The sequence below is a fragment of the Leptodactylus fuscus genome, chromosome 5, assembly GCF_031893055.1.
Source record: "Leptodactylus fuscus isolate aLepFus1 chromosome 5, aLepFus1.hap2, whole genome shotgun sequence".
Lineage (NCBI taxonomy): Eukaryota > Metazoa > Chordata > Amphibia > Anura > Leptodactylidae > Leptodactylus > Leptodactylus fuscus.
In genome coordinates this window covers 127,757,651-127,771,667 of record NC_134269.1, presented here as the reverse complement: position 1 = coordinate 127,771,667, position 14,017 = coordinate 127,757,651, and the positions used below count along the sequence as shown (strand labels likewise).

The 14,017-nt window shown below is 46.4% G+C and overlaps 1 protein-coding gene across 4 annotated transcripts in view; it reads left to right on the top strand.

The window, feature by feature from the left end:
• ASB15 (ankyrin repeat and SOCS box containing 15) overlaps positions 1 to 14,017 on the top strand; it is a 48,029-nt gene that overhangs the window by 14,673 nt on the left and 19,339 nt on the right. The gene's annotated exons all lie outside the window — the stretch shown is intronic.

The window sequence follows — 14,017 nt, the reverse complement described above, 5'->3', positions numbered from 1 at the left end:
TTACCCAACAGTCTTGTCCTCCTTCCACCCAAAATTCCCAATCTTCTCAGAACAATAACCCCAACTGTCCCTGCTCCCCAGAGCTGTTCTCCCTTCCTTTGACTGTACCGCAACCTGCCCCTCCATTTCGCGATTCCACGGACCTAACAGACGAGTATCTGTGTCCAGATGCTCAAACACTAGAGTCTCCTCCATTCCATCTCCGGTCGATTTGGTGGCGGATGACCAGCAACCCACCCTCATCGACGACGATGAGACGCAGTTGCTGTCAGGGCAGCCAGTTGACATGCGCATTGTGCAGGAGGAGGAGGCGAGACAGGAGTTGGAAGAGGAGGTGGTGGACGACGAGGACACCGACCCCACCTGGACAAGGCAGATGTCAAGCTGGGAAAGTAGTGTGGATGTTGAGGCAGGTGCAGCACCAAAAAGGGTAGCTAGAGGCAGAGACATGTCCAGAGGCAGAGGTCAGCTGCTTTGCCGAAGCCAGGCCAGACCCGGAATGTCCGAAGATGTTCCCTTTTGTACCCAGCCCAGAAAAACTCCCCCATCGAGGGCACGTTTCTTGAAGGTGTAGAGTTTTTTCAAGGAATGCGCCGAGGACAGATATAGTGTCGTCTACACAATTTGCCTCTCGAAATCGAGTAGGGGCCCTGAGAAGAGCAACCTGTCCACCACTTCAATGCACCGTCATTTGGAATCCAAGCAATGGAATCAGTGGCAGGCAGCAACGGCAGGACAAACGTCGCCCGCCGTTCATGCCACTGCCTCTGCTCACAGTGCTGGCGATGCACTCCAGAGGACGAGCCAGGACATCACTTCATCTGCCTCCGCCACTTTGTTGACTTCTCCCTCATCCTCCCCTGTTTCTGTCTTATCTCCTTCTCCTGCACCATCAAAGGCACCATCAGGCGCTTCTTTACAACAACCCACCATCTCTCAGACATTGGAGCGCCGGCAGAAATACACCGCTAACCACCCACCCACGCAAGCCTAGAACGCCAACATCGCTAAACTGCTGGCCCAGGAGAGGTTGGCGTTCCGGCTTGTTGAAACTCCCGCCTTCCCGGACCTGATGGCAACTGTGGCACCTCACTATGCCGTCCCTAGCCGTCTCAACTTCTCCCGGTGTGGCGTCCCCGCCTTGCACCAGCACGTGTCACTCAACATCAGGTGGGCCCTTAGTTCCGCGCTTTGCTGCAAGGTCCACTTGACCACCGACACTTGGACAAGCGCCTGTGGTCAGGGATGCTGCAGTGCTTATCTTTAATGACAGGCAGGGTGAATGTGGTGGAGTCTGTTCCCCGGGTGCAAACTGGGGTGGCCTATCTCCTCTCCCAGGCCAAAATTCATGGCAGGAGTAGACTGAAACCCTACGACGCTGCAACCTCCACCACAGCTACTAGCGGCAAACGCTAAAACACTGGTGTGGGGAGACGTCAGCAGGCGGTGCTGAAGCTCATCAGCTTGGGGGACAGACAGCACAGTGCCTCCGAGGTCAGGGATGCCATCCTGGCTGAGATGGCATTTTTTTTTCCCTGCTACACCTGGGGCCTGGCATTTTTACGCCTGTGATAATGGCTGGAACCTGGTAGCGGCTCTGGAGCTTGCCAGCCTCCAACACGTTCCATGTTTGGCCCACGTCTAACCTAGTGGTGCAAAGTTTTTTAAAAACATACCCAAATGTACCGAAGCTACTGTTGAAAATGCGGCGCTTGTGCGCCCACTTTTGCAAGTGCACAGGAGTCGCTGCTAGCCTAAAAACACTCTAGCAAGGCCTACATCTGTCCAAACACAGGCTGTTGTCCGTCATTCACACACGCTGAAACCCTACAATACCATATCTTGAGCAGGGTGTGTGAGCTGCACAGACCTTTGATGGAGTTCCATCTACAAAACCCAAGGGTTCCTCAAAGTCAGCAACCAAAGTTTCTGCACCATGAGTTTCCAGGGGTGGCAGAGTTATGGCTAGGGGAAGAGGCATGGATAGGGATGATGTCTAGGGGCAAAAGCAGTGTGGATGTGGAGGCAAGCTAAGCAGGAAAAACTGGGGGTACAAGCTAAGGCATGGACTGGGGTGATGTCTAGGGGCAAAAGCAGTGTGGATGTGGAGGCAAGCTAAGCAGGAAAAACTGGGGATACAAGCTAAGGCATGGACTGGGGTGATGTCTAGGGGCAAAAGCAGTGTGGATGTGGAGGCAAGCTAAGCAGGAAAAACTGGGGGTACAAGCTAAGGCATGGACTGGGGTGATGTCTAGGGGCAAAAGCAGTGTGGATGTGGAGGCAAGCTAAGCAGGAAAAACTGGGGGTACAAGCTAAGGCATGGACTGGGGTGATGTCTAGGGGCAAAAGCAGTGTGGATGTGGAGGCAAGCTAAGCAGGAAAAACTGGGGGTACAAGCTAAGGCATGGACTGGGGTGATGTCTAGGGGCAAAAGCAGTGTGGATGTGGAGGCAAGCAAAGCAGGGAAAATGGTGGCTAGAGGCAAAGGGATGTCCATAGGCAGCAAGGGCAAAGATGCAAAACTCTCCCGTTTCAAGAATTTTCCTGACTTGTTTCCCCACAAAACATTCCTGGGAGGAGGGCTGAAACACCCCCCTCCTCCTCCTCCGCTGTTAGATTTACCCCAGCTACGAGCTGAAAACGCTGCAACACTGGTGTGGGGAGACGTCAGCAGGCTGGGCTGAAGCTCATCAGCTTGGGAGACGGACAGCACACTGCCTCTGAGGTCAGGGATGCCATCCTGGATGAGATGGCAATTTGTTTATCCCCGCTGCCCCTGGGGCCAGGTTTTTTAGCTTGTTGGAGGGCTCTGGAGCTTGCCAGCCTCCAACACGTTCCATGCCTGGCCCACATGTTCAATGTAGTGGTGCAATGATTTTTAAAAACATACCCCAAATTAGCTGAGCTAAGGGTGAAAGTGCGGCACTTGGACACCCACTTTCCCAAGTCTACAGTACCTGGAGCTAGCCGCAATACACTCCAGCAAGGCCTACATCTGCCTGAAGCACCTACTGTTGTGCGAGGTCACCACACGCTCTAACCCTAGATACCGTATGTTCAGCAGGGTGTGTGAGCAGCAGAGACCTTTGATGGAGTACCAGCTACAAAACCCAAGGGTTCCTCAGAGTCAGCTCCCTCACTTTCTGCACCATGAGTTTCCATGGGTGGCAGACTTATGGCTAGAGGCACAGGCATGGATAGGGGTGATGTGTAGGGGCAAAAGCAGTGTGGATGTGGAGGCAAGCTAAGCAGCAAAAACTGGGGGTACAAGCAGCCGGTGACATCATCACTGACAAGCACAGCTGTCTGTCAGCTGACAGGCTGACTTTCACCAAAATGAACAGACAATGGATAGACTCATCATATACATGTCAGTTACATGACAAATTTAGTGCAATTTGCAAGTCCAAGATGGTTTGGAGATCTGCGGAGAGGAATCTCACCACCTCTTGCGGGTGCCATCATTTGGAAGGCAAGCCCTGGGCTCAGTGGGTGAGAGCAAGCGCAGGATAATCGTCGTTTGGCCTGGCGGCCACTGCCTCTTCCACTGTTGACAGGGCTGGCGCTGCAGTCCAGACCAGGAGCCAGGACACCTCCACATCTGCCTCTGACACTTTGGGGAGTTCACCCTTATCCTCACCTTTTCCTGCCATTTCTCCTTTTGCCCGCGCCATCATGCGCCTCTTCCCAGCAACTCCCCATCTCCCAAGCCTTTCATTTCATGCTAAAGTACAGCGCAACCCACCCACATGCCCAAGGCTTCAACGGCCTCATCTCAAGAAATCTGGCCCAGGAGATGTTGGAATCCCGGCTGGGGGACACTCTGCCCTTTTTGGGCAGAGTGTCTACTGCGCCACCGCACTGTGCCGTCCACACCAGCACTTTCCCCCAAACATGAGGCGGTCCCTAAATTCAGCGCTTAGCCCTAAAGTTCCATGTGACCAGTTACGAATGGACAAGTGCATGCGGACAGGGACGCTACCTTTCAATTTGGGCACAGTGGTTGAATGTAGTTGAGGCGTGGACCGGGTCGCAAAATGTGGTGGCCTGACTTGTCTCCCCACACAACATTCCTGGGAGGAGGGCTGAAACACCACCCTCCTCCGCTGTTAAATTGACCCCAGCTACGAGCTGGAAACGCTGCAACACTGGTGTGGGGAGACGTCAGCGGGCCGTGCTGAAGCTCATCAGCTTGGGGGCCAGACAGCACACTGCCTACAAAGTGAGTCATGCCATCCTCGATGAGACGGCAATGTGGTTTTTGCCACTGCACCTGGGCCCAGGCATGTTGTCATGTGTGATAATGGCCGTAACCTGGGATTGGCTCTGTAGCTTGGCAGCCTGCAACATATTCCATGCCTGGGCCACGTTTTTAACTCATTGCTGCTAATCTTTTGAAAAAGGTACCCCAATGTTCCTGAGCTACTGGTGAAAGTGTGGCGCTTGTGCGGATAGTTTTTAAAGTGTATAGTTGCCGCTGCTAGCCTCTATGCACTCCTACAACGCCTGTACCTGCTGGAACAACGGCTGTTGTGCGACGTCTCCACACTGCTGGCACTAAACATATCATGTGTTGAGCAGAGTGTGTGAGCAGCACAGACCTTTGATGTAGTTCCAACTCCAAAACCCTCGGGTTCGTCAAAGTCAACTCCCTCAGTTGCTCAACCATGAGTGGCCATGGGTGGCAGACTTATGTGAAATCCCATCCCATCCATTGCACTGGACACGAAACATTAGCATGCGCTCAGCACAACTTCGGATATGGCAGATGCGTTAAGCAGGGTGCAGGGTACAACACAGACCAGGCCCGAGCACCAGGAACAGGTGTTAGAAATACTGCAGCATCTGCCATTTCCTTCCAATTTTGGGGTTTTGGACCCGCCACCGACTTGTCTGGACCTAAGTGGGGATCATGAGACACAGTTGCCATCAAGGCAAGCTGTGGTCATGTGCGGTTTGCAGTAAGGGGGCAGTGCGCAATTGGAAGAGGAGTTGGTGGATGACGAGGCCACCGACCCCACATGGACAGGGGTGATGTCTAGGGGCTAAAGCAGTGTAGATGTAGAGGGAAGCTAAATCAACAAAAAACCTGGGTAGAAGCAAAGGCATAAACTGGGGTGATGTTTAGGGGTGAAAGCAGAGTAGATGTGGAGGGAAGCTAAGCAGCAAAAACAGTGGGTAGAAGCAAAGGCATGCAAAACTCTACCCTGTTGGAAGACTTATTCCTAGGTCTGGAACACGTTAATGGCCCCCCTGGACAAATTACTGCCACTCAGGGGCCTAGTGTCACCAGGAGGGACAAGTATAGGCGCATGTTGTGGGAATACCTGGCCGACACCAGCTCTGTCCTCTCCGATCCCTCTGTGCTCTACAGCCTAAACTTATTTTCTCATCTTTTTTTCTGAACTGCACATCTCTTGCCTGCTTCCTTTGGGATCTTAGAAATGGTGGTCCACTTCCACAGATGGTAACTTCAATAGACAGTGTAACGGGAGTAGCTGAGGGATCGCTGTCTTAACCACTTTTTGGCACAAAATTAACTTCCAAAGCCAAATATGGTGCAAGTATATGATGCAAGGACACCTACACACCTATCTCTGACACATTGGGGAGTTCACCCTCATGCGCCCTTTTGGCCTGCACCATCATGCGCCTCTTCCCAGCCACTCCACATTTCCCAAGCTTTTCATTGCAGGCAGAAGTACAATACAACCCACCCCCATGCCCAAGCCTGTAACAGCCTCATCGATAAACTGCTGGCCCTGGAGATGTTGGTGTTTGTTTATGCTTCTGGAGACCCAGGCCTTCCGTCAGCAGATGGCAGCTGGGGCACCTCCCTATGCTGGGCCTAGCCGTTACTACTTCTCTTGGTGTGCTGTCTCTGCCTTGCGCCTGCATGTGTCCCATAACATCAGTCGGGCCCAGAGCTCTGCGCTTTGCTGCAAGGTCCACTTGACCACCGACACATGGACAAGCGCCTGTGGTCAGGGATGCTGCAGTGCTTATCTTTAATGACAGGCAGGGTGAATGTGGTGGAGTCTGTTCCCCGGGTGCAAACTGGGGTGGCCTATCTCCTCTCCCAGGCCAAAATTCATGGCAGGAGTAGACTGAAACCCTACGAAGCTGCAACCTCCACCCCAGCTACTAGCGGAAAACACTGTAACACTGGCATGGGGAGATGTCAGTAGGCCGTGCTGAAACTGATCAGCTTGGGGGACAGACAGCACAGTGCCTCCGAGGTCAGGGATGCCATCCTGGCTGAGATGGCATTTTTTTTTCCCTGCTACACCTGGGGCCTGGCATTTTTGCGCCTGTGATAATGGCTGGAACCTGGTAGCAGATCTGGAGCTTGCCAGACTCAAACACGGTCCACGCATGGCCCACGTTTTCCAACTTGTTGGTGCCATGTTTCTTTGAAACCTACACCATTGTGCCTGATATACAGGTCAAAGTGGGGCCATTTTCGTAAGTGAGAACTAGCCTCTGCTAGGCAGAAAACATTCAGAGCACACTCCTCTCATCTTCGCACCGTTGGCTGGCGGAGGAAGACGAGGGGGTTGGAGTGGCATCTGATGTCCCTATCCCACACGAGGCTAGAGGGTGCACTTCAGTGCATCCCATTGCTTCACCACAAATGGTGTGAAGGGGAGTGGAAAATGGAGGAAATGGAGAGTGACCCTTACAGTTGGGGCCAGCAAAGGCATGCCAAGTAACACACTGGCACACATGGCTGACTTCATCTTGGGTTGCTTTTCAACACATATTTCACATCATGAAGAACAAATAATACTGGATTTTTTCAAGCCTCGAACCCCGGTCTAGGTCTAATGTCTGTTCCTTTCTTATATTAGGGGAGAGGGAAAAAAAATTACTTCAGTGATACGTTTAGCGTACATAGACTGACTATTAATGTGTATCCCACTTAGTGTTGTTAGGGTTACACACCGTCACAACCTGGCTAAAGCTTCTATAGCTGTTAATAAAGTCAACATAACTTTACGGTATCCAAAAAGACAGCTGGTACCGACAGAGAGCAAGACAAATGTCACCCAAAGCTGTGAGCTCTGAACACCCACAGTGACTTTGGCGTCATCATCATTATAAGGGAGCGGGTGGTAATAAATAACTTGGCAGTGCCTAAAACCCAAAAAGCTTATACAACTATATTTACATTAAGATACACAAATGAAACTTTTCAGTAGCATGTCATGAGACAAGCTGATAAGCTCTTCCTTTGTGCAGTGCTATTTGAAAGTTAAACGCTGCCTTTATTTTAATTCTGGAGAAGGTGCAGACATTAGATTTAGAACATGTTGTCTTCATTGTCCAAATCCTCTATATAGGTAACGTGTTTTTCGGGCCGAGCTGTCTGGGAACGAGCTGGTGCAGCACTGACAACCTGGGTGAATATGGCAAGAGCCTGAGATGTAGGGTGAATGAATCCCCAAATTATTTGTGGAATTCCCAGTGAGACAATGGCACTGTATACCAGTATTAAAAATTGTGGGTGCACATAACCCCCATATATTCTTTGAATTCCCAGTCAGACAATGGCACTGTATACCAGTATTAAAAATTGTGGGTGCACATAACCCCCATATATTCTTTGAATTCCCAGTGAGACAAAGGAACTGTATAGCAGTATTAAAAATTGTGGGTGCACATAACCCCAATATATTCTTTGAATTCCCAGTCAGACAATGGCACTGTATACCAGTATTAAAAATTGTGGGTGCACATAACCCCCATATATTCTTTGAATTCCCAGTGAGACAAAGGAACTGTATAGCAGTATTAAAAATTGTGGGTGCACGTAACCCCCATATATTCTTTGAATTCCCAGTCAGACAATGGCACTGTATACCAGTAGTAAAAATTGTGGGTGCACATAACCCCAATATATTCTTTGAATTCCCAGTCAGACAATGGCACTGTATACCAGTAGTAAAAATTGTGGGTGCACATAACCCCCATATATTCTTTGAATTCCCAGTCAGACAATGGCACTATATACCAGTAGTAAAAATTGTGGGTGCACATAACCCCAATATATTCTTTGAATTCCCAGTCAGACAATGGCACTGTATACCAGTATTAAAAATTGTGGGTGCACATAACCCCCATATATTCTTTGAATTCCCAGTGAGACAAAGGAACTGTATAGCAGTATTAAAAATTGTGGGTGCACGTAACCCCCATATATTCTTTGAATTCCCAGTCAGACAATGGCACTGTATACCAGTATTAAAAATTGTGGGTGCACATAACCCCCATATATTCTTTGAATTCCCAGTCAGACAATGGCACTATATACCAGTAGTAAAAATTGTGGGTGCACATAACCCCAATATATTCTTTGAATTCCCAGTCAGACAATGGCACTGTATACCAGTATTAAAAATTGTGGGTGCACATAACCCCCATATATTCTTTGAATTCCCAGTCAGACAATGGCACTATATACCAGTAGTAAAAATTGTGGGTGCACATAACCCCAATATATTCTTTGAATTCCCAGTCAGACAATGGCACTGTATACCAGTATTAAAAATTGTGGGTGCACATAACCCCCATATATTCTTTGAATTCCCAGTCAGACAATGGCACTATATACCAGTAGTAAAAATTGTGGGTGCACATAACCCCAATATATTCTTTGAATTCCCAGTCAGACAATGGCACTGTATACCAGTATTAAAAATTGTGGGTGCACATAACCCCCATATATTCTTTGAATTCCCAGTCAGACAATGGCACTATATACCAGTAGTAAAAATTGTGGGTGCACATAACCCCAATATATTCTTTGAATTCCCAGTCAGACAATGGCACTGTATACCAGTATTAAAAATTGTGGGTGCACATAACCCCCATATATTCTTTGAATTCCCAGTCAGACAATGGCACTGTATACCAGTATTAAAAATTGTGGGTGCACATAACCCCCATATATTCTTTGAATTCCCAGTCAGACAATGGCACTGTATACCAGTATTAAAAATTGTGGGTGCACATAACCCCCATATATTCTTTGAATTCCCAGTGAGACAAAGGAACTGTATAGCAGTATTAAAAATTGTGGGTGCACGTAACCCCCATATATTCTTTGAATTCCCAGTCAGACAATGGCACTGTATACCAGTAGTAAAAATTGTGGGTGCACATAACCCCCATATATTCTTTGAATTCCCAGTCAGACAATGGCACTATATACCAGTAGTAAAAATTGTGGGTGCACATAACCCCAATATATTCTTTGAATTCCCAGTCAGACAATGGCACTGTATACCAGTAGTAAAAATTGTGGGTGCACATAACCCCCATATATTCTTTGAATTCCCAGTGAGACAAAGGAACTGTATAGCAGTATTAAAAATTGTGGGTGCACGTAACCCCCATATATTCTTTGAATTCCCAGTCAGACAATGGCACTGTATACCAGTATTAAAAATTGTGGGTGCACATAACCCCCATATATTCTTTGAATTCCCAGTCAGACAATGGCACTATATACCAGTAGTAAAAATTGTGGGTGCACATAACCCCAATATATTCTTTGAATTCCCAGTCAGACAATGGCACTGTATACCAGTATTAAAAATTGTGGGTGCACATAACCCCCATATATTCTTTGAATTCCCAGTCAGACAATGGCACTATATACCAGTAGTAAAAATTGTGGGTGCACATAACCCCAATATATTCTTTGAATTCCCAGTCAGACAATGGCACTGTATACCAGTATTAAAAATTGTGGGTGCACATAACCCCCATATATTCTTTGAATTCCCAGTCAGACAATGGCACTATATACCAGTAGTAAAAATTGTGGGTGCACATAACCCCAATATATTCTTTGAATTCCCAGTCAGACAATGGCACTGTATACCAGTATTAAAAATTGTGGGTGCACATAACCCCCATATATTCTTTGAATTCCCAGTCAGACAATGGCACTGTATACCAGTATTAAAAATTGTGGGTGCACATAACCCCCATATATTCTTTGAATTCCCAGTCAGACAATGGCACTGTATACCAGTATTAAAAATTGTGGGTGCACATAACCCCCATATATTCTTTGAATTCCCAGTCAGACAATGGCACTGTATACCAGTATTAAAAATTGTGGGTGCACATAACCCCCATATATTCTTTGAATTCCCAGTGAGACAAAGGAACTGTATAGCAGTATTAAAAATTGTGGGTGCACGTAACCCCCATATATTCTTTGAATTCCCAGTCAGACAATGGCACTGTATACCAGTAGTAAAAATTGTGGGTGCACATAACCCCCATATATTCTTTGAATTCCCAGTCAGACAATGGCACTATATACCAGTAGTAAAAATTGTGGGTGCACATAACCCCAATATATTCTTTGAATTCCCAGTCAGACAATGGCACTGTATACCAGTAGTAAAAATTGTGGGTGCACATAACCCCCATATATTCTTTGAATTCCCAGTGAGACAAAGGAACTGTATAGCAGTATTAAAAATTGTGGGTGCACGTAACCCCCATATATTCTTTGAATTCCCAGTCAGACAATGGCACTGTATACCAGTATTAAAAATTGTGGGTGCACATAACCCCCATATATTCTTTGAATTCCCAGTCAGACAATGGCACTATATACCAGTAGTAAAAATTGTGGGTGCACATAACCCCAATATATTCTTTGAATTCCCAGTCAGACAATGGCACTGTATACCAGTATTAAAAATTGTGGGTGCACATAACCCCCATATATTCTTTGAATTCCCAGTCAGACAATGGCACTATATACCAGTAGTAAAAATTGTGGGTGCACATAACCCCAATATATTCTTTGAATTCCCAGTCAGACAATGGCACTGTATACCAGTATTAAAAATTGTGGGTGCACATAACCCCCATATATTCTTTGAATTCCCAGTCAGACAATGGCACTATATACCAGTAGTAAAAATTGTGGGTGCACATAACCTCAATATATTCTTTGAATTCCCAGTCAGACAATGGCACTGTATACCAGTATTAAAAATTGTGGGTGCACATAACCCCCATATATTCTTTGAATTCCCAGTCAGACAATGGCACTGTATACCAGTATTAAAAATTGTGGGTGCACATAACCCCCATATATTCTTTGAATTCCCAGTGAGACAAAGGAACTGTATAGCAGTATTAAAAATTGTGGGTGCACGTAACCCCCATATATTCTTTGAATTCCCAGTCAGACAATGGCACTGTATACCAGTATTAAAAATTGTGGGTGCACGTCACCCCAATATATTCTTTGAATTCCCAGTCAGACAATGGCACTGTATACCAGTAGTAAAAATTGTGGGTGCACATAACCCCCATATATTCTTTGAATTCCCAGTCAGACAATGGCACTGTATACCAGTATTAAAAATTGTGGGTGCACATAACCCCCATATATTCTTTGAATTCCCAGTCAGACAATGGCACTGTATACCAGTATTAAAAATTGTGGGTGCACATAACCCCCATATATTCTTTGAATTCCCAGTCAGACAATGGCACTGTATACCAGTATTAAAAATTGTGGGTGCACATAACCCCCATATATTCTTTGAATTCCCAGTGAGACAAAGGAACTGTATAGCAGTATTAAAAATTGTGGGTGCACGTAACCCCCATATATTCTTTGAATTCCCAGTCAGACAATGGCACTGTATACCAGTATTAAAAATTGTGGGTGCACATAACCCCCATATATTCTTTGAATTCCCAGTGAGACAAAGGAACTGTATAGCAGTATTAAAAATTGTGGGTGCACGTAACCCCCATATATTCTTTGAATTCCCAGTCAGACAATGGCACTGTATACCAGTATTAAAAATTGTGGGTGCACATAACCCCCATATATTCTTTGAATTCCCAGTGAGACAATGGAACTGTATAGCAGTAGCAAAAATTGTGGGTGCACGTAACCCCCATATATTCTTTGAATTCCCAGTCAGACAATGGCACTATATACCAGTATTAAAAATTGTGGGTGCACATAACCCCCATATATTCTTTGAATTCCCAGTGAGACAATGGAACTGTATAGCAGTATTAAAAATTGTGGGTGCACGTAACCCCCATATATTCTTTGAATTCCCAGTCAGACAATGGCACTGTATACCAGTATTAAAAATTGTGGGTGCACATAACCCCCATATATTCTTTGAATTCCCAGTGAGACAATGGAACTGTATAGCAGTATTAAAAATTGTGGGTGCACGTAACCCCCATATATTCTTTGAATTCCCAGTCAGACAATGGCACTGTATACCAGTAGTAAAAATTGTGGGTGCACGTAACCCCCATATATTCTTTGAATTCCCAGTCAGACAATGGCACTATATACCAGTATTAAAAATTGTGGGTGCACATAACCCCCATATATTCTTTGAATTCCCAGTCAGACAATGGCACTGTATACCAGTAGTAAAAATTGTGGGTGCACATAACCCCCATATATTCTTTGAATTCCCAGTGAGACAATGGCACTGTATACCAGTAGTAAAAATTGTGGGTGCACGTAACCCCCATATATTCTTTGAATTCCCAGTCAGACAATGGCACTATATACCAGTATTAAAAATTGTGGGTGCACATAACCCCCATATATTCTTTGAATTCCCAGTCAGACAATGGCACTGTATACCAGTAGTAAAAATTGTGGGTGCACATAACCCCCATATATTCTTTGAATTCCCAGTCAGACAATGGCACTGTATACCAGTATTAAAAATTGTGGGTGCACATAACCCCCATATATTCTTTGAATTCCCAGTGAGACAAAGGAACTGTATAGCAGTATTAAAAATTGTGGGTGCACGTAACCCCCATATATTCTTTGAATTCCCAGTCAGACAATGGCACTGTATAGCAGTATTAAAAATTGTGGGTGCACGTAACCCCCATATATTCTTTGAATTCCCAGTCAGACAATGGCACTGTATACCAGTATTAAAATTGTGGGTGCACATAACCCCCATATATTCTTTGAATTCCCAGTGAGACAATGGCACTGTATAGCAGTAGCAAAAATTGTGGGTGCACGTCACCCCAATATATTCTTTGAATTCCCAGTCAGACAATGGCACTATATACCAGTAGCAAAAATTGTGGGTGTATATAGCCCCAATTCTATTGCTAGGGGACTTGCAGGGTATTTCTGAGGTGAAGGTGGGGGGGCACACCGTTGGAACGGGGATTTGGGGTGTATATATGGGGTATACGGGAATACACTGTCAGTGTGTTCCATTCAGGATCCTGGGAAAGCTGGGTTGCGGCGATTGAGCCCGTCAGTGCCACGTTACACTGACAAGCTTCTCCCTGGAATTGAAGTTATATGTAAGCCCAATATATTCTTTGAATTCCCAGTGAGACAATGGCACTATATGGCAGTAGCAAAAATAGTGGGTGTATATAGCCCCAATCCTATTGCTAGGGGACTTGCAGGGTATTTCTGGGGTGAAGGTGGGGGGGCACACCGTTGGAACGGGTATCGGGGGTATATATCGGGTATACGGGAATACACTGACAGTGTATTCCATTCAGGATCCTGGGAAAGCTGGGTTGCGGCGATTGAGCCCGTCAGTGCCACGTTACACTGACAAGCTTTTCCCTGGAATTTAGCTCTTATAAGAGCTGTTGGTTGTCTTCTCCTTCCTATCCTAGCCTGTCCCTGCCTACCCAGAATCTAACCCCTAGCTAACTGGACGGAAACCTCCGTCCTCGGTGAATTACAAGCTCAGAATGACGCGAAGCTGGGCGGCGCTGTTCTTTTAAATTAGAGGTCACATGTTTTCGGCAGCCAATGGGTTTTGCCTACTTTTTTCAACGTCACCGGTGTCGTAGTTCCTGTCCCACCTACCCTGTGCTGTTATTGGAGCAAAAAAGGCGCCAGGGAAGGTGGGAGGGGAATCGAGTAATGGCGCACTTTACCACGCGGTGTTCGATTCGATTCGAACATGCCGAACAGCCTAATATCCGATCGAACATGAGTTCGATA